Source organism: Felis catus, chromosome B3 (genome assembly GCF_018350175.1).
Source record: "Felis catus isolate Fca126 chromosome B3, F.catus_Fca126_mat1.0, whole genome shotgun sequence".
NCBI classification, from domain to species: domain Eukaryota; kingdom Metazoa; phylum Chordata; class Mammalia; order Carnivora; family Felidae; genus Felis; species Felis catus.
In genome coordinates, this window is record NC_058373.1 from 68483263 (window position 1) to 68504174 (window position 20912).

Genomic DNA, 20912 nt, shown 5'->3' on the forward strand with positions numbered 1-20912 from the left:
TCATGTGGCTTCCCTGATAAATCTTATTGTATAGCCTCATGCTACATTAGAGAGAGTGGTGATACAGAGAAACTCAGTCCTTTTAAGTTATGTCAAAATTCCATGATAGAGTAAAATTGGGCTTGAGAAGACGTTTGGTATATTCCAGGCATATAACCTCCTTGAATTGCTTCTGATTTCAAAAAAGTCAAAGCCTCAGAAGATGAGAGTAGGACGTAGGAGCTTTAACATTTGCCCTTATGGCATGCAGGGCTCCCTGATTTGTTTCTCCTTCCAAATTAAAAAAAAAAAAAAAAGCTAAGCAATAAAAATTAAGCCCGCTTTTGCCTTTTCCCCCCAATCTAGTATTGAAATGATCTTGTGTAAAGAACATAATGAAAGGGCAAAAAGTGCTTTGAGTGTAGTGTTTGCTTTATGGATATTACTTCCTTCGCTCCAAACTTTGTGGATTAGTTTCTGAAAATGAAAGCAACTGTCTCAGATTTGTCCTCCAGAACACCAATTATTAGGGTAGACAAAACAGATACTATAAGATTTAGGCAATACTTGTATGTGCTGACGGTGAAGACCGAGTGCTTTTCTCAGCCCAGGCTACATATTAGGATCATTTGAGAGTTTTAAAGAAATCCCAATACTCAGTCCCAGGTGGTGAATCAATAAGGCCATTGCAACTGACTTCACCTGCCATGTGATAGCGCCATGGAAAGCATGGAAAGCATTACTGATGAAATGACAAAGGTGGGTGAAATGACCAAAGCGATGTACAGGGACACTTGGGTGGCTCAGTCAGTTAGGCATCCAACTTCAGCCCAGGTCATGATCTCATGGTTTGTGAGTTCAAGTCCCATGCTGACAGCACAGAGTCTGCTTCGGATCCTCTGTCCCCTTCTCTCTGCCCCATCCCCTCCCCCAAATAAATAAACATTATTTAAAAAAAAAAACAAAAAACAAAGGGATGTTCAAAGGTATTCTGTACTGGACAAAAACTGTGAGTGGCACAGAGAAGCTATAACAGCATAGCAAGCTGGCTACCTCCATCTCATTTCTATGTGTCAGAACTGTTCTACAGCGGGCCCTCAATGTTTTTTCAAACCACATGGAATTAATTGTCCCTTTATCTTGTAATGGTACCCCATTTTTCCTTTGAGTAACCACCGCTCACTTCCTCACTTGATGTGATAAGAATGAGGCTGATCTCCTGGATTTAGAGGGGATCATGAGATCCAGGACTGGGCAATGGGAATTCACATCACCTGGCTGCTGTGATCAGTTCAGGGATCATCACATTTCCAAGATATGCTATGGAGAGTGATTCTAGGTCTTTTTCTCTAGAAAAAGCTGGGACACCTTCTTAGTAACGATGAAAATGAAGCTAGAAGGGCATAATTCTGAAGCTATGCTGGACCATCTTGACTCCACAATGGGAAACTAGAATCAAAAGGTGTAGAGATTCCTTATATGATCTGAGTACCTAGATTCCACCATGCCTGTACCTTGGACTTTTTGGTTATGGGAGCTAATAAATTTTAAGTCAGTTTAGTTGGATTTCTGTCACTTGCAACATGAGGAGTTCTAACTACATCTCCTCAGTGGGGCCAAAAGGCCAAATAGAGGAATAAATGTGTTGATACTGGGGCAAAGAGTCATGGAAAGGTCATATCTTTCTTGGATATCTAGGTCTGTGTTAAGCACATATCCCATCAAATAGCTACCTTTGTTTGACCAGCAACGTTCACCATATCTCCAGCCCAGGTGTATTAACGTTTATTTATTTTTGAGACAGAGAGAGACAAAGCATGAATGGGGGAGGGTCAGGGAGAGGGAGACACAGAATCTGAAACAGGCTCCAGGCTCTGAGCTGTCAGCACAGAGCCTGACGCGGGGCTCGAACTCACGGACCGCAAGATCATGACCTGAGCCAAAGTCGGCCGCTTAACCGACTGAGCCACCCAGGCGCCCCTGTAAACAATTATTTAAAGAAAATACTGAGGTTTACAAATTAGTAGCATTTGGTGTTCAAATACTTCTTGAATTTGGATATCTAAATTATAGCTACAAAATAAGAATAGGGTTCATTAGGTGTTCAACTTTGCAGAGTGAAATTTTCATAAAAGTTCCCACAGTTTTAGTGACTGAGATTTTCTTCGTGTGAGTTTATCAAGGAAGCTTCTCGTTAATAGTAAGTGTCTAAATGTTTAACTTCCCAAGTGTGATTGACTGGTTATTTATAGCCCATTGAAAATGCCAAATTTCTTTGTCAAACCTATCTCTTTTTAATAATTTATGGCTAAGGGCTCTCCTTTGAAATATGTCACGAAGCTTGGGACAGTGGCTTCTAAAAACCTATACACAAGATGATAATAATAATACCGTTCTCACAGTGCAATTCTCAACACCATACGAGATAACACAGATGAAAGGACCTTGCAAAGGATGAAGCACCGTGTAAACGTTATGCTTTGGCAGAGGCAGCTGCCGCAGCTGCTGACTAAAAGAAGTTTATCCCCGGTCATGAGACACTTCCATCCTCATTACGGACACAGTGTGTGATTAAGCTCCGTGGGAAGAGATGCAGAGTTCTCCCAGACGCAGAGGAGGAAGACACGGACGGAGCGACCAAAGGAAGTGACACTGAAAAGGGGGCAGGATGAGGGAGGGGTTCAGCCTCCTGGATGGGCAAGGGTGGGACGCAGAGGAAGCAGAAGGACGCCACGGGCAGGGCAGGCGTCTGAAAGAGCAGCACAGAGGACTCAAGAATGACGAAGGGCCTTCAGGCACGGCATTCGCGCAGGGAAGCAGAGCGTGAGATGAAGCTGGAAAGGAAGCTGGCTACAGATCGTGGAGAGTGGATGGCTACAGATCGTGGAGAGTGGATGCCTACAATATCCAACAGTTTTTCAAGGCAGGCCCACTCTACATCTCTTATCGGCTGAGTATTTACATGATTTGTGGCCAATGGTATCATATATCAACCTCCCAAACCCATTGAGAAAGTCCTCCGGATTTAGCTGGGGCTTCTTACACTTGTGCTCATCCCGCCGTAGGCCAGACAGAGAAAGGAAAGAGGCAGGAAACAGGCTGAGAAGAGAGGGCAGCAAGCCCTGGCGGCATGCCCAGAATGGAGGCGGCGTAGCAGGCAGGAAGAGAGGGCAAAACAGCAGCAATGTAGGCTGCAGGCAGGCTGGAGCAGAAACCGGAGAAAGGGAGGAAGACAGATTGCTATAACTGCCAATTTGCAGGGCCGTGAAACCTGAACTCTTCTGGATGTGCCTTCCTGGTGACTCCTCTGGCTCCGAAACTTTGGGAGGGAAAACTGATACCCATAAATAACTGTGGCTGTGTAACTGCGGAGTGGGATAAACGCTTCATTTTGATTAAAGGCAAAGTGGTTTTTCTGACAAAGAAGCACCTTGGCTGGCTGGCTCTGCAGAGAGAGTGCATACATGGTTACGTGCATGGGTCTGAGGAAGCTGCAAGATGCGTGCTGCAAAAAGACACATAGAGCATTAGGAGCTGGGGCAGGAGAGGCAAAGGGGACCAAGTCCTGTCCACAAGGAGCAATGAGGAGATTTCACAGCTCACCTTCCCTCAAACAGAAAGGAGGTCAGGCTGGACCTGTTTTCTTTCATGATTATGATCTCAAAATGAATCAAATGGTTGCCTGGGTCATCCGGACCCAATCACAGATATCCAATAATTTTCAGTGATGCCATGATTAATGCTCCTCTGGGTTCAAAGTGGACCCTAAGACCCTCTAACCAACTCAATTCTGTCTTCACATGGACCATCTACTTAACCATAGTCTTGAGGGATAGACTCAAAGAACTAATAAGTTAATAAATCCAGATCTAACTGCAAACAAAACAACAAAAACAGATCGCTATTGCTTACTAAATGAAATCCAAGGATAACTGTCTTTATGAAACTGAATAAAGATTTTTTTTTTACATCGATTTATTTTTGAGAGACAGAGTATGAGTGGGGGAGGGGCAGTGAGAGAAGGAGACACAGAATCCGAAGCAGGCTCCAGGCTCTGAGCTGTCAGCACAGAGCCTGACATGGGGCTCAAACCCATGAACCATGAGATCGTGACTGAAGCCAAGGTCGGACAATTAACCAACTGAGCCACCCAGGCACCCCCTGAATAAAGATTTTTTAAACACTCGTGAGCCTTTTAAAATAGAAGCCAGGGGGTGCACCTGGGTGGCTCCGTCAGTTAAGCATCTGACTTTAGCTCAGGTCATGATCTCACGGTTCAAGAGTTCGGGCCCTACATAGGGCTCTGTGCTGACAGCTCAGAGCCTGGAGCCTGCTTTGGATTCTGTGTCTCCCTCTCTCTGCACCTCCCCTGCTTATGTGCTCTCTCTCTCTCAAAAATAAATACACATTAAAAAAATGTTTTTTAAATAGAAGCCAAATGTGCAAGTGTCCTAAAGCAACTCAACCAGCATAAAAGTTGAAATGAAAGTATTTTCAGCCCAGCTCCATTCCAGCCAAAGTTTCCTTCTCATTTACTCCATCAAAATCCCATTCCCCCCTCTCCCCCCCCCCCCCCCCGCCAGGGCAGTGAAACTTCCTCCTCAGGTCGAGGCTATCCCTCCCAAGCCCAGGAGATGACTTCAGAAAGGTGTTGTTGTAGGGATGCTTCTGCCGACACCGATGCCACACCCACTAGCAGTGTCTGTGGAGAAGTAGGTGCAACAGATCCAAGACCTTAACCCTAGGTCTCCCTGGAAGGGTAACAAGGATCAGACAGTGCTGTGTCACAAGGGGATCTCACACCTCCGCTCATTCTAGAGGAGGATCCAGAGACCGAAGGGGGAAAGGCAGCGGTAGGAGAGGAGACAGAGAAGCAGGTCATGGCAGGATGCCCAGACATGGAGGCAGGTCTGGAGACGGGAAGAAAGGACAATAAGTGAGATGTAGGCTACAGGCTTGTTGGAACAGAAACCAGGAATAAGGCAGGGAGGAGAAAGAAGGGGAGAGCGTAGTGATGAGGCCAGGGGAGACGCCTCACTGAAGCACGATGGAGAAACAGAGAAAGCAAACAACTCGACCTGGAAAAAGACACTGAAAAGCAGATTTGTAAACGACCAAAGAGCATAATTTCTAACATCCTCAGAGGGAGGCAACAAGAAGCTGATCAGCTAAAAATCTGGCCACGACACTTAACTTCAACAAGACCAGCAATATGGGCTCCACTTCTGGAAGGATCCTAAAGATTCACCGGCTTCTATCCGTGCTGCCACAGCCCGCCATTTGGTCATCAGTAAAAATACTCTCCACGTCTGAACAGGGGAATTTTAATTCCTATGACATTTCAAGGTCCATGTATAAAACACCTACCTCACAGAAGTTATCATGATCATTACACTGAGACATCATATTGTATGTAAAGACACAGTTTAAAGCTCAAGAAACACAACTCATAATGAAAAGAGCAGCGAGGCAACCCCACAATTGCAACTGGCTGCCAGAATTTTGGAGTAAGACATGAAATCACTCAGTGAAATCTGGAACTTGTAGGTTATAGATAAATAAATGGCTTAAATCTTACAGTAATCAGTCATATTTTTTTCCAAACAACAAAAAAACAGATTAGTAAACTGCTAATTTTTTTTAAATGTTTATTTATTTTTGAGAGAGAGAGACAGAGACAGAGCGCAAGCAGGGGACGGGCACAGAGAGAGACACAAACACAGAACTCAAAGCAGGTTCCAGGCTCTGAGCTGTCAGTGCAGAGCATGATGTGGGGTCTGAACTCACAGACTGAGAGATCATGACCTGAGTCGAAGCCAGAAGCTTAACCGACTGAGCCATGCAGGTGCCCCTAACTTTATTTAAATCCAAGTTAGTTAACATATAGTGTAATAATGATTTCAAGAGTAGAATTTAGTGATTCCTCACTTACATATAACACCCAGGGCTCATCCCAACACGTGCTCTCTTTAATGCCCATCCTCCATTTAGCCCATACCCCCACCTACCTCCCCTCCAGCAACCCTCAGTTTGTTCTCTGTATTTAAGAGTCTCTTATGGTTTGCCTCCCTTTCTGTTTTTATCTTATTTTTCCTTCCCTTCCCCTATGTAAACTGCTAATCTTTCTTTTTTTTTTTTTTTAATGTTTTTATTTATTTTTGAGACAGAGAGAGGCACAGCATGAGCAGGGGAGGGGCAGAGACAGAGGGAGACACAGAATCCGAAGCAGGCTCCAGGCTCTGCGCTGTCAGCACAGAGCCCGACATGGGGCTCAAACTCACGGACCGTGAGATCATGACCTGAGCCGAAGCCAGACGCATAACCGACTGAGCCACCCAGGCGCCCCTGTAAACTGCTAATCTTAACTGAGCTGAAAGAAATGTGGGGCTGGAGTAGCAGTGTGTATAAATGACCATGGTGAGACTTTAGGGCTTTGTTAATACCTGTGCTCTCCCTGTCACTAAAGTGAAATATTTCTTATTTCTAACATACTTTTCAACTGACAGGTTAAAGTGGCATTTTCTGATGTGTACTTCACGGCATGCATTATGCTAGACGCCCCCATATGCATAACCTCATCCAGTGTCACAACTGGCTACTGCAGTAGGTGTTATCCCAATTCTACAGACAAGGAGACTGACGCCAGAGGCGGTCACCCAGTTGGGAACCAGCAGAGCCAGGGTACGGTCCCAAGCGCTCTGACTCCCAGTCTGTCACATTCTGTAAGATACCAGACTGCTTCTGTTGTTCAGACCTCTGGCCAGAAAGGAGGGGACTCTCACCCAGAAGGTAGGAGGGCGGAATGTAAATACTATCTTCTTATTCATCTACGAGCATGTCAGATACTTCACAATAAAAATATGTATAGAGTAACATAATGGACTGCATTATGTTCCTCCCAAATTCCTATGTTGAAGCCCTAACCTTACCCAGTACCTCAGAATGTGACCTCGTTTGCAGACTGGGCCTTGAAAGAAGTGATTAAGTTTAAATGAGGCCACATGCATGGACCCTAACCCAATTTGGTTGGTGTTCTTATAAAAGGGGATTAGGACACACCAGGAGCATACAAGTGCTAAGAGAGATGACCATGTGAAGAGGCAACAAGAGGGCAGCCGTCTGCAAGCTGAGAAGAGAGGCCTCAGAGCTGTCAGCACAGAGGCCAACACGGGGCTTGAGCTCGTGAACCATGACATCACGACCTGAGCTGAAATCAGACACCTAATCGACTGAGCCACCCTGGCGCCCCAAAAGTTCTCAATATCTAGTGATTATTTTAGACTTGTAGGATTGGGCAGTTTTTATTTATTAGTTTTTCAAATAATTGATGCGCTTCCAAACTTTTCTATAATGAGATATATATGTAAAATTTCCATAATGAGACATATAAACACATATATGATATACCAAATGAATTTCTTTTTTAATCAGAGAAAAAAAAATTATTCCAGAAGGCTGAGGAAATTATCGGATTCTGTCTACCACACTGTAGTTCCTCCACTTCTTGCAATGGCGGTTGGTGGGAAAATCAAATAAGATATCTGTTCAAGTACAGTGCAAATTACAAAGAGTCGTATTGAAACAAGGGTGAGGATGGTGATTGTTTTTATTGACGTCTATGGTGCTCTTTCTGAACAAATCAATGTCACTGAAGATGGAAATAGGTTCTGAAAAGTCTCTAAAGATAACTGGTTGTCAGTATATTCATTCACCGTGTGTCAGCGTGGCCAACAGCATATTTAGGTTGGCTCCTATGGGGCAGGGATCACATCACTATATATTCTACATGATTTCTCACCGATTGTGAACAGGATACACAATGCCAAGTCCTTACCCCAAGGAAGATCCTTCGCAGACACAACTACCAGTGTGAGTTTTACATAGCAGATGAACACTTCACTGCAGGCCACGGTCTCAAGGCAACTGCCTGAGTGGCCACGAGGGTGGGGTACCAGGAAATTGATGAAGGTGGGCAGAGCAGAGCACGGAAAAGTAGGGGAAATGCAGTCAACCCTTAATAGATAAATGCCCTGTGGGGGTAATCCAGCCTCAAGTGACAGAAACTCTTCCAGCCCCTAAAGGTTACTTAAACAGACATGAGAAAAGCTCTTTCAGTTCCAGGGAGAAAGATACTGATCAGATGAATCCTGTTATCAAGACTTTCCCATGCCTGCCTAGATCCACTCTATAAGAAAGAACAGAGATAAGGACATTCAGGTCCTAGGAATTGCCCCGAAATGACCTAGGCAACTGAGGGCTATCATTCAGACCAGTTAGGCAAGGGACCTGAAATAACATTTTCCACAGCTGGGTCAGAAGAAGAAAATCAGAATTTTCTTTTTCTTCCTTTCTTCATTCCCACCACCAACTCTCTAACTCCAAAACTTGTCCCTCCTTCCCTCTCTTGCTATCCCTCCTTCCTTTTCTGGCTGTATATGCTTGTCTCAATCCTGAGAGTCCAAAATATCACTAGCCGGATATTTTCAATAAAGCAGTACTTGTCCAAAAATCATTCTACAGCTTCCACTTCTCTGGCTAAGCATATAACAAAAATATTCCTTCCTGTGCTTCCATACTGTGTACCGAAGAAATGGGTATTTTGTTTTTTCTTGGGACTCCATTGTGATCCACTGTGGTCTATGACCTTAACTAAAGATGAAAGACTGTCAGCTGATCTTTCCCAGACCTCAGCTTAGAGGCTTCGTGTATGCAGAAGCTACCTGTATGCAGCGGGTGCCGAAAGGAGATGTTATATTTCTTCCTAATGTAGCCCACATTATGCCATTTGGAAAAGGAGCCCTAGACCAGGGCTGGCACAACATCATGCTATCTTATACCCAGGATACTAACCACATCTAAGAGCAGAGGATAAAATTCCAACAGGAGTGTTCAAACCTGCAGCTTCCCAGCCTATCATTCTTCTTGGTGTGATATCAACCTAAAAAAACTTGCTAGGGCCCCCATGATCTGTCTCCTAGGAATACCTTCAATTTCCTCTGCTAATTCCAAGCAGCCCAGCCACCTCAGCTCTTCCACCGCCAACTCCATCTCCTCCCACACGGTGTCTTGCCCAGACTTGCATCTCTTTCTCTACACCCTCTGTGGGTCTCCACAATAATCCAACCTGGAGGAGAGCCTAGGGGGCTGTTGGTCTGTGAGCACACACCCCCCTCTACTGGACAAAACACAAAGAAACATACCCATCTGGGAAAGAACCACAGAATTCTCCATCAGGAACATCTAATTCAGGGCCCTCACTTTGTACATGAGAAAGCTGAGCCGACAGACCATGAGTCAACAGAATCACAAAGGGAACTGGAGGCAGAGCACAGCGTCCCTCTGCCTCCCGTGTTAGGTGCCATCATTAATGTGGAACCGTGTGCATCCTTCAAAAGTACAACTCTTAAGAGAGGATTATGCAACTGAGTTCATGGGAGTCCTTAGGTTCTGAGTTAAAACACTCTCTAAGGCACAGCCATCAACAGAGAAGCAGGGTGTTGGCTGAAGGAGCGTCAGACTTGGAGTCAGAGGACCTGGCCTTTAGTCCCAGTTCCAAGCACCTAAAATCCATGAGTCTGGGCAACACACTGAGAGTCTCTAGGCTTCCCTCGTGTGCCCATGTGTGAAGTGAAAGACTTAGAACACATGATCTCTAAGAAGGCCAACCTCTCACAATATGAACCCATGAGGTCTAAGACTGTAAATGACTGGGGAAAAGAATGCACACAGGATCACAGCATTGTGGAGGGAAGTACATTGACCAGAATGCCAGAGACCTTGTCCTAATCCTGGTTCTGGTACCAACTAGCTACTTGACCTTAGGAAAGTCACTTCATCTCACTGGAACTCTGTCCTAGGAATGCAGATGAAGCTAGATGATCTTCTTGGTAGGAAGATTATACCTTCTCAATCCCTAATTTTCTACAATAATGAGTAATAACAACTGTGAGTATTGATGCCTTCTTCAAAGGATCCTAAAGCCACAGGGGCATGTTCACATGTGTTTGAGACAAAGAAGGGAGCCATTAACCTTTCCACAAGTTTTATAACAAATATAACTAAGGGTACATACACCAGACAGTTTGTTTGAGCTCCGAAGAGCACAAGGAGGTACACTTACTTCCAGCCTATGTAAGCAGTTGACAAGACATTAGTTCAAGGGACTATCATCAAACCACAAAGCTTTTGTGAACCGTACAGCACAACAGCAAGGAAACCACTGCTTTCTCTGAAATAATAAGTAGACCTAATAAATTACCAAGTTGGATCAGTAATTCCACTAATTTTAAGTGGGGTTATAGGAATTGGCAGAAAGTTTAAAAGAAGAGACAAAAACCAAATGCCAAGGCTGCTTCCTAGTGGCTCAAGGAGGGCTCTGGAAGCAGTGCAAGATGGGGTCACTAAGCTAATAGGTTGAGCACCCCAAACTACCCAGTAAATGACAGTCTCTGTCTAAAAAGTGTGCTCGCTGTGCAAACACTGTTTCAAAACAAGTGCTCCAGCTGCATCACAACCCCACCCTGCACCTGGCCAGTGGGTTGGCTGCTGACATTAGGAAGACAGCAGTGGATTGTGACAGCTTCATAACCAAGTGTTGGACTGTCAGCCACAAGGTTAAACGGAAAGGCACCGAAAGGAAAAAGAAAACTATGACCCTGGAAACGTTGCTTAACCTTTCTGACACTGTTATCTTGGCTTTTCTTTTTTTAAAAAAAATCTTAAAAAAAAATACATTTGAGTCACAGTGTTTTACAGCTAAAATAAAGACAGCCTACATTTGAAATATTTTGTTTACTGGATTTCTCCCTTCAAATTACCTTCCAATCCCCCTCCTTCTTTACTTTTTTTATGGTCCTCCAGGGAAGTTTTCTGGAAGTATTAAAATTCAAATGATGGGCTATTTGACCTGTGCACGAGACCAGTAAGCACTCTAGATGTTAAACACACAACTATTTGGGGGGCCTTGTCCCTGAAGTTTGTCTACATAGTTTTCTTCAAAAGCAGTGCAAAGTGTTGAGAGTGTTTGGAATCTCACCCCCTCTCTTTTGTAAAGATGTGTCCCTGAAAAGATAGAGAATTTGAATGTTGGTACAAACTGAACAATGGTAGGAAGATCTCACAATAAGATAAGCCAGAGCACAGGATAACCCAGTTAGAGGAGAATGTCTGCTCTGTCAGGCTGCCCTCCCTAGTGCTTCTTGTCATTGGCATCAAGTAGGAAAGATCCCTTTCACACCTGACATAAGTATGCACTGTCCTTCTGAAATGTGAGAAAAGCAACCCCCTGAAGAATAAGGAGACCTCTTGGCAGGAGTAAAGCTGCAGAAACCAAAAGCTTAGCTGGCAAGGTCTATGGTAAGAGGTGACTCTCTCCATGGAATGCTATTGGAATCAATTAGGTTACTTCCTTGGGGTTATGCAACATTATTAAAGTATATTACTTAAGACTGGATAGACTTATTGTGAATTATATACCAATACTAAATTCCTCTTCTGTGGTCCATAAAACCATGGAACAGACTCAGACTCTCCCTCTCCTGCTTCCAGCCTTGTTTCTCCCCATCATACATATGCTCTGCTAACAGTACAGAACTTATAGATTACTTTATATTTTGGGCATCACCCCTCTGGAACAGATGTGAGTTCCATGAGGACGGAGATCACCTTTCTTTCCTTGATCTATTTTGTCCACTGCTGTGTCCACTATACCTAGCCCAGTGATGAAGACATGATAAGACCTCTATAAATATTGCTGAATCAATGAATGATTTGTGAGTGCCTTCAGATATAATACAAATGATCACAATGTCAGCTGTGTTCACTGTCACCGTATAGAGAAGATGGTTCCATGGCCACAGGGGATGTGGCAACGTGGTAAAGCAGGGAGGACAGGTCGCTCAACATCAACATCTTCCATCTCCTATTTTCCTAGTGAGTCACCCTCTGCATCTTAGCTCCATCCTCAGTCACATGGAGGTGGACTCTCTGCTTTAGGGACAGGACTGTCAGGAATCACATACAAAGCAAAGGGTCTTGAAAAGGTTTACATCTCTTGGGAGAATATGAAAGCTACACATCTGTATACATATATACTGCATACTCACAGAGACAAAGAAGCACAAGCATAAACAGAGACAAGAGTGTTTGGGAACAATTTCAAATAGGAACAATGCTGGAGGCCATCAAGAGGACAGGATTGCAGGTTGCAGGCAATCGGATCCCTTTCCCCAATCCCCATCCTTGGAACGTACATCCGCCTACTATTCCCATGCTAGCAGCCATTTCAAAGACGCAGACTTGAGAAAGCAATGTATTGTTCAGACCAGCTGAATGGTACACATGACTAAACCCAGTTAAGGTCTCTATATAAACTTTTAAGATTCAGGTGGGCAGGCATGGAGATCGACCTGTCTTGAGGCCATGGAAGACAAGCCTCATCCCTAAGTTCCTTTGCTTATTAAACCCACCGCCTACCAATTTGGAGTGGCCTGCCTCTTTCTTCGGTCTCTCCCTGCCCTGCATGTATGGGGCCCAGTCACAGATTTCACCCAGGAAACTTCCAAGGTTTCAAACCAACAAATAGAAAGTACGGGATACTCCTTAAACTCCTGCTTCCGAATTTTAAACCATGATATTTCAAGATGAAAGCGTCTGAGCAAGTGATTTTCTTGTTGAACAATGTTCTAATTATGTCCTCCTGAAAACAGAGCAAGGATCATGTTGAAGGCTCCATAGTGTTTTGGATCCAAAACTTGTTCAGATCAATACAACCCTATTAGAAGAATGTTTTCTCATCTGTTTTAGTAAATGCATTTTATCTGCTATATTCAATGCAAATCCCTCAAATCCTTTCTGGAACAAGGTAGGACACAAGCCAAATAAGTTATTTTTTTTAAAGGCATAGAGAAATATAGCCACCCACCTCATGGGGATTTTTGTGAGGATCTAATGATAACACACGTGGAAGTTCTATGTAAGCAGCAATGCGTATCCACAGATATTGCAGTTGGTGGTTCTTTTTGGCATATTTTTAAAATTGAGGTGTAATTGACATACAATACTATATTAGTTTCAGCTGTGCAACATAGTGACGCAAAGTCTGTATATATTGCGAAATGGTCACCACCATAAGTCTAGTTACCACTGTCACCGCACAAAGTTAATATAATATTATTGACCGTATTCCCTATGCTATACATTATATCCCCATGACTTATTTTATAATAAATTTGTATTATAAACACTTGTATTATAAAAACTCTTAGTTTGTACTTCTTGATCCCCTTTACCCATTTTGCCCCCATCAAACCCCTTGCCCTCTGGCAACCAGCAATATGTCCTCTGTGTCTATGAGTCTGGGTTTTATTTTGTTTTGTTTGTTCATTTTGGGTTTTTTTGATTCCACATGTAAGTAAAATCATGTGGGATTTGCCTTTCTCTGTCTGGATTATTTCCCTTAGCATGATACCCTGAAGGTTCATCCATGTCATTGCAAACAGCAAGATTTCCTTCTTTTTTTATGGTTGAGTAATATTCCATTGGGTATATATACTGCATCTTTATCCATTTATCTATCAACAGATACTTTAGATTGTTTCCATACCTTTGCTGTTGAAAATAATGCTGTAATAAACATAGGGGTGTATATATTTTAGAATTAGTGTTTTTATATTCTTTGGATATATACCTAGAAACTGATTATTTTGCAGTGTTTATACAAATGTTGAATCACTATGTTGTACAGCTGAAACTAACATAATATTGCATGTCAATTATACTTCAGATGGCAGTTCTATTTTTAATTTTTTGAGGTACCTCCACACTGTTTTGCATTGTGGCTGCACCAATTCACATTCCCACCCATAGTTCCTGAGGGTTTCTTTTCTCCACATCCTTGTCAAGACCTGTTGTTTTCCTCTGTTATTAATTTTAGCCATTCTAACAGGTGTGAGGTGGTATCTCATTGTAGTTTTGATTTGTATTTTCTTAATGATCAGTGATGTTGAGCATCTTTTCACTGGCCTGTGGCCATGTGTATGTCTTCTTTGGAAAAAATGTATATTCGTATCTTGTGCCCATTTTTAAATCAAATTGTTTGGTTTTTTTTGTTATGAGTTGTATGAGTTCTTTATATATTTTGGATATTAGCCCCTCATCAGATATGTGATTTGCAAGTATCTTCTCACATTTAGTAGGTTGCCTTTCTGTTTCATAGATGGTTTCCTTCACTGTGCAGAAGTTTTTTAGTTTTTAGATGTAGTTTGATATTTTTGGCTTTTGTTTCGCTTGTTTTTGAAGTCAGATCCAAAGAATATCACTAAGAATAATGTCAAGCAGATCACCACCTATATTTTCTTCTAGGAGTTTTATGTTTTCAAAGTCTTAGATTCAATCCATCCTTATTTTAATCCATTTTAAGTTAATTTTTGCGTATGGTATAAGATGGTGGTCCTGTTTTCCTGGCACCATTTATAGAAGAGACTGTCCTTTCCCCATTGTATTTCGTTGGCTCCTTTGTCATTAATTAATTGACTATATATGTGTGTGTTTATTTCTGGGCTTTCTATTCTGCTCCATTGATCTACATATCAGTTTTTATGCCAATAGCATACTGTTTCGATTACTAAAACTCCTTAGTATAGTTTCATCAGAGAGCATGACACTTCCAGCTTTGTTCTTTCTCAACATTGTTTTGGTTATTTGGTATCTTTTGTGGTTCTACCTCTGTGAAAAATGTTATTGGAATTTTTATGGAATTGCACTGTATTAGTAGATTGCTTTGTGTAGTATGGGCATTTTAGCAATATTAATTCTTCCAGTCTATGAGCACAGAAAGCCTTTGCATTATCTGTGTCTTCTTCAATTTCTTTCATCAATGTCTTATAGTTTTCAGTTAAAAGTCATTCACCTTTTTGGTTAAGTTTATTCCTAGATATTATATTCTTTCTGATGCAATTTTGAATGGGATTTTTTTCTCTCTCTCTTTTTAAAGTTTTATTTACTTAAGTCATCTCAACATCCCATGTGGGGCTCAAACTCACAACTCCAACATCAAGAGTTGCATGCTCTTCCAACTGAGCCAGCCAGGTGCCTTAGAATTTTTTTCTTAATTTCTCATTCTGATAGTTTGTTAATGTATAGAAATGCAACAGCATATATGAATTTTATATCTGCAACTTTCCTGAATTCATTTATTGATTCTAACAGTTAGTTACCAGTAGAATCTTTCAGGTTTTCTATATGGAGTATCATGCAATCACCAAACAGTCACAGTTTTACTTTTTTCTTTCCAATTAAGATGACTTTATTTCTATTTTTTGGTCCTCTTTTTTGGTGAGTTTAGCTAAATTTGTCCATTTTGTTTATCTTTTCAAAGAACCAGCTCTTAGAATCACTGATCTTCTCTTTTGTCTTTTTAGTTTCTATTTCATTTATTTTCACTCTGATCTTTATTATTTTCTTCCTTCTACTAACTTTAGCTTTCACTTGTTCTTTTTCTAGTTCCTTCAGGTGTAAATTGTTTGAGATTTCTCTCGTTTCTTGAGGTAGGCCTGTAATTCTATGAACCTCCCTCTTAGAACCACTTTTGTTGTGTCTCATAGATTTTGGTATGTTGCATTTGTTTTCATTTATATCCAGGGTTTTTTTTTTTTTTTTCAATTTCCCTTTTGATTTGCTCTATGATCCAGTAGTTGTCAGTAACATGTTGTTTAATCTCCACATATGTGTAGTTTTTCCTGGGTTGCTTTTTTTTTTTTTTTTTTGAGAGAGAGTGGGAGGGAGAGAGGGAGGGAGGGAGAGAACGTTATGTGGGGAAGGGGCAGAGAGAGGAAGAGGAAGAGAATCCCTGATGCAGGGCTCCACCTCACGACTGTGAGATCATGACCTGAGTCAGAATTAAGAGTTGGATACTTAACCAACTGAGCCACCCAGGAGCACTCCCCCACTTTTTAAAAAATGTTTATTTATTCTGAGAGAGAGAAAGGGCACACAAGTAGGTGAGGGGCAGAGACACAAGAATGGAGAGACAGGGAAAGAGAGCTGTGAGACCATGACCTGAGCTGCAACCAAGAGTTGGATGCTTAACCAACTGAGCCACCTAGATGCCCCTCCAGCATTGTTCTAATAAATGATTTCTACTTTCATACCATTGTGGTTAGAAAAGGTGCTTGATATGATTTCAATATTCTTGAATTTATTGAGACTTTTTTTGTGGCCTAACATAGGATCTTGGAGAATGTTTCATGTACACTTAAGAAAAATTTGTATTCTGCTGTTTTTGGATAGAATGTTCTGTATAAATATAAGTCCATCTGGTATGATGTGTCACTTAAGGCCAGTGGTTCCTTACTGATTTTCCATGTGGATAATCTATCCACTGATGTAAATGGTGCAGTTGGTGGTTCTTATCCACAGCTTCTTCAGCCAATGCTAACTCTGCCTTTCCCTGTTTCCTGTTGCAGTGAGACCCTTCACCATTGCCACACCACCTAAACCACTCTACCAAATTTGCCTCTTCTAGTTGAGAGGCAGAGATATGCAAGGTAGGAGTTTTACAAGCATCTGGAATTCTATCTTCCTTCTCTCTGCCTACTTTGAATGAAAAGGGTACATATATACTCTTAAGAAGAAAACAGAAACCTGTATGATTCTGAACTAACATAGACGCCAAAGAGCAAGCATGACAAGACTGATCAGGAAAACCTTGATTTTTTTAAATGTTTATTTATTTTTAAGAGCAAGAGAGAGTGAGAGCGAGAGCGAGAGCGAGAGAGAGAAACCAGGGTGGGGCAGAGAGAGAGGGAGAAAAAGAATCCCAAGCCATCAGCACAGAGCCCAACACAAGGCTCAAACTGTGAGATCATGACCTGAGCTGAAACCAAGACTCAGACGCTTAACTGACTGACCCACCCAGGCGTTTCAGGAAAACCCTCATTTAATGAACCCAAGGGACAATGTTTAATGATATCACCAAGCAAGTATCCTAGCATCCATGTTTATTCCTAAGGGAAGATTCTGATTTTTGTTCATACTCCAATCAATAAATTAATTATCCTACTAAAAGTAAACAATATATTTCCTTTTGACATGGCCATGTGAAATGCTGGCATGGGTCTCTATACTGGGGAATGACCTCTCTATGTGTTTATGGGCCTTGGGCAACTAGGGGAGCCCCAGGAGCTCTCTACCATGTGGCCTGCTTCACAGACTGCCCTACCTCTCTGGTTCCAGGTTCTCACTCCATTCTCCTCACCAATGAAAGAAGGTACAGTAATGGGGTGCAGAGATGAGGGACAATAGTTGCAGTTGGTCAAACCTGGGTTTAACTCTAGGTTTTGCCACTTACTAGCTGAGTGACCCTGCAACATCACCTCTCTGACTTTCTGTTCTTCATTGGTAAAATGGGGATAACAACTATTGTACAGACAGTGGTTCAAATGAAATATAATATTTATCAAGTGTTCACTTCAGTGCCTGGTACATAGTGCTCAATAAACAACTACTGTTGCAGCTATTGGTTTTGTTTGCTTGGTTTGTTTTTTGTTTTTTGGGTTTTTTTTTGTTTTTTTTGCTTTTGTTTTTTGCCAATGTCTATAGACATAATCTGTTTGCTAAGGAGCAGACAGGGCCAAAGTCAACACAGAAAAATGAAAGGAATGGAGGAACAGGAGAAGAGCAAATGAACAAATGCCAACACTGGGGAAAGGCCTCCAGGAACTGCTGTGTCAGTGGGAACACTATCATTGATTGCCTGCACTTGTGGGAGTTAGATTTCCATCAGGAAATCTAAAGAGGAGTAGACTGAAGATGCATCACCAACTCCTGGCTGTTGGACTCTGCAGATCTTGTTCCTCATTCCCACTAGCTTCCTCCTGTTTCATTTTCCTTCCCTTTTGCCAATGCCATGTGTCGCCTATTGCACACATCATGTTCCTGTGCTCCTATCATTTTCTCCTTAGCCATTCCCTCCCCAAGAACCACCTGGGGTATCCCCCAAGACCTTCCCCAGGGAGAGTCAGTCTTCCTCTTGTCTACACATTCAGCATGAGCAAACAGAAGCTTGAATTAGCCAAGCAATTCTGCAGTTTTGTGGTTTACTAGATAACCTGATTCCTCCTAGCAGTGAGGATACCATTGCTATCCATTAAACTTGGTACACAGCTTAAGAATCAATGGGATTCTTGGGGCACCTGGGTGGCTCAGTGGGTTGGGCGTCCGACTTTGTCATGATCTCACGGTTCGTGAGTTCGGGCCCCACGTCAGGCTGTGTGCTGACAACTAGCTCAGAGCCTGGAGCCTGTCCTCAGACTCTGTGTCTCTCTCTCTGTCCCTCCCTTGCTCATGCTCTCTCTCTCTCTCTCTCTCTCTCTCTCTCTCTCTCTCTAATATATATAAAACATTAAAAATTTAAAAAAAAGAATCAATGGGATTCTTAAAGTATGAGAGCTCTCAATTAGAGCTCCCAAACTCACTCAGAACTTACACCACTAAGCTTTGTCTCTCTGTTTATAAGGAGGCAATGGCCACAGCAGGGGTGGAGGCAGGAGAAAAGGCTCAGGGCAAACGCTAAGAGCAACAGGTCCCTAACGCTACTCTGGGCTTTCACCATCTCTGACCTAACCTAAAAGTCACCCCATATTTCAAGTCCCTGGATATTTTTTCGTGCAATTTCATACCCTATCTATTGTCAGAGGGTGGTGTGGCTGGGCCTCGGTCATCGCAGAGAATGTTGTTGTCCTTCGAGATGGGAGAGATGGATGTAAAGTCCGAGAAAAAAACAGAGACAGAAAGAGAATGGGAAAGAGGGAGAGGGAGAAGAAGAGGGAGAGAGGAAGAGAGGGGGAGAGCATGCTCTAAGACAGTACTCAGCCACAGATCACACTCCAGACTGGAGAAAAGTGCTTCTGAGGAGCCTGACCCCTCACCTGAATGCACAGGGTATCAAGAACAGCAGGCTAGGAGGAACCTTCACAACAGATCACATACTGAAGCTCCTTTGTCTCACAGGTAAGAATGATGAGGTTCCTGGGAAATCGACTTACCAAGAGTGCCCAGTAAAGTGATTAGTGGCAAAGCAAAGACGAAAAGCCAGTTTTCTGGGGCAAGATGAAAGCTTTTATAAAACTTAAAACCAAGTTTTGCTTGTTTCTTTTGTCTGAGAAGGATGCCTACTGTGTGTGTGTGTGTGTGTGTGTGTGTGTGTGTGTGTGTGTGTACATGCGTACGTGCGTGCATGTGTCTGGTAAGGTTTCCCCCAAATTTCTAAGGAATATTTCCAAATTTCCAAAAGGGAGAGAAGCCTACAATGCAGCCACACAAATGCATTACCCCAGAACAACAACTATCCAGATTCTGGCACACTTGTTTCGTCAAATCCTTCTCTTTATTTTAACGTAAGTATTGTGAAAGCATTCCCAGACCTTGTATCATTTCACCCCTATATGCCTTAGTATGTATCTCTTTTAATTTTCTTTTTAATATTTATTTACTTTCGAGAGAGAGAGAAAGCGTGAGCAGCAGAGGGGCAGAGAGAGGCGGAGACACAGAAGCTGAAGCAGGCTCTAGCACAGAGCCTGACATGGGGCTAGAACTCAGGAGCCATGAAATGATGACCTGAATCGAAGTCGGACGCTCAGTCGACGGAGCCACCCAGGCACCCCATCAGTATGTATCTATTTTAAAACATGGCTGTGTTTTTATGTCAATGATTTTCATAGTTCTGCTGGGCCCCACGCCCAGGTCTTCTTACTCAGTAGGTTTGGGGTGGGGCTGAGAATTTTCATTTCGAACGTATACCCAGGTGCTGCTGGTGATGCTTGTCAAGGCCACACATTTACAACCATTTACTTAGATACTCATGATGCCATTTGCATACCTAACAAATTTCATAGCAATTCCTCAGTATGATCAAATATCTAGTCCATATTCAATTTTCCTGATTGTCACAAAACACCTTTTTACAGATGGTTTATTTTAATCACATTTCAAACAAAGTCCATACATTACATTTGGTTGCTATGCCTCTTCTGTTTCTTTCATATATTTGCCAGACCAATCAGTCTGCTGTCCCCTTGCCCCCAATCTGTCTCTTTTGTTTAATGTTTTATAAACTTCAAAGTTGCTAAGAGACCAGATCTTAATTGTTCACACCACAAAAAAGAAATGATAATTATATGATGTGATAAAGGTGTTAGTTAATGCTATGGTGGTAAATCATACTGCAATATACAAACGTATCACATCAACACACTGTATACCTTAAACTTACACAATGTTATTTGCCGATTATATTTCAACTAAAAAAACATAGTATGGTTCCATGTATAGATTTATCTGTTTGTTTGCTCATGGTGTTGCTTAACTTATCCCTCTGGTTTCTATATTTCCTGTGAACTGGAAGTAAGCCCTGGATGTCTGATTACCTATAGATTCAGTTCTTTGGCAAGAATATTCTATAGCCCCATAGATGGGGCTGTGTGGTAACATCAAGGTTTAAATATTAAACTCAGATCTGGGATATACGTTTTCATATGTTTGGAACCTACATTTTAAAATATTAACTATTTTTATTTTTTTAAATTTTTTTAAACGTTTATTTATTTTTGAGACAGAGAGAGACAGAGCATGAACGGGGGAGGGTCAGAGAGAGGGAGACACAGAATCTGAAACAGGCTCCAGGCTCTGAGCTATCAGCACAGAGCCTGACGTGGGGCTTGAACTCACAGACCGCGAGATCATGACCCGAGCCGAAGTCAGCTGCTTAACCGACTGAGCCACCCAGGCGCCCCACCTATTTTTAAATTAAAAAACATTTTAATGGCTTTATTCATTTTTGAGAGACAGAGGGACAGAGCGTGAGCAGAGGGAGGGGCAGAGAGCAAGGGAGACACAGAATCCAAAGCAGGCTCCAGGCTCTTAGCTGTCAGCACAGA

General features: G+C 42.3%; 1 protein-coding gene across 3 annotated transcripts in view; it reads right to left on the bottom strand.

The window, feature by feature from the left end:
* The window catches only part of FMN1 (formin 1), a 429704-nt gene that overhangs the window by 351379 nt on the left and 57413 nt on the right, over positions 1-20912 (bottom strand). The gene's annotated exons all lie outside the window — the stretch shown is intronic.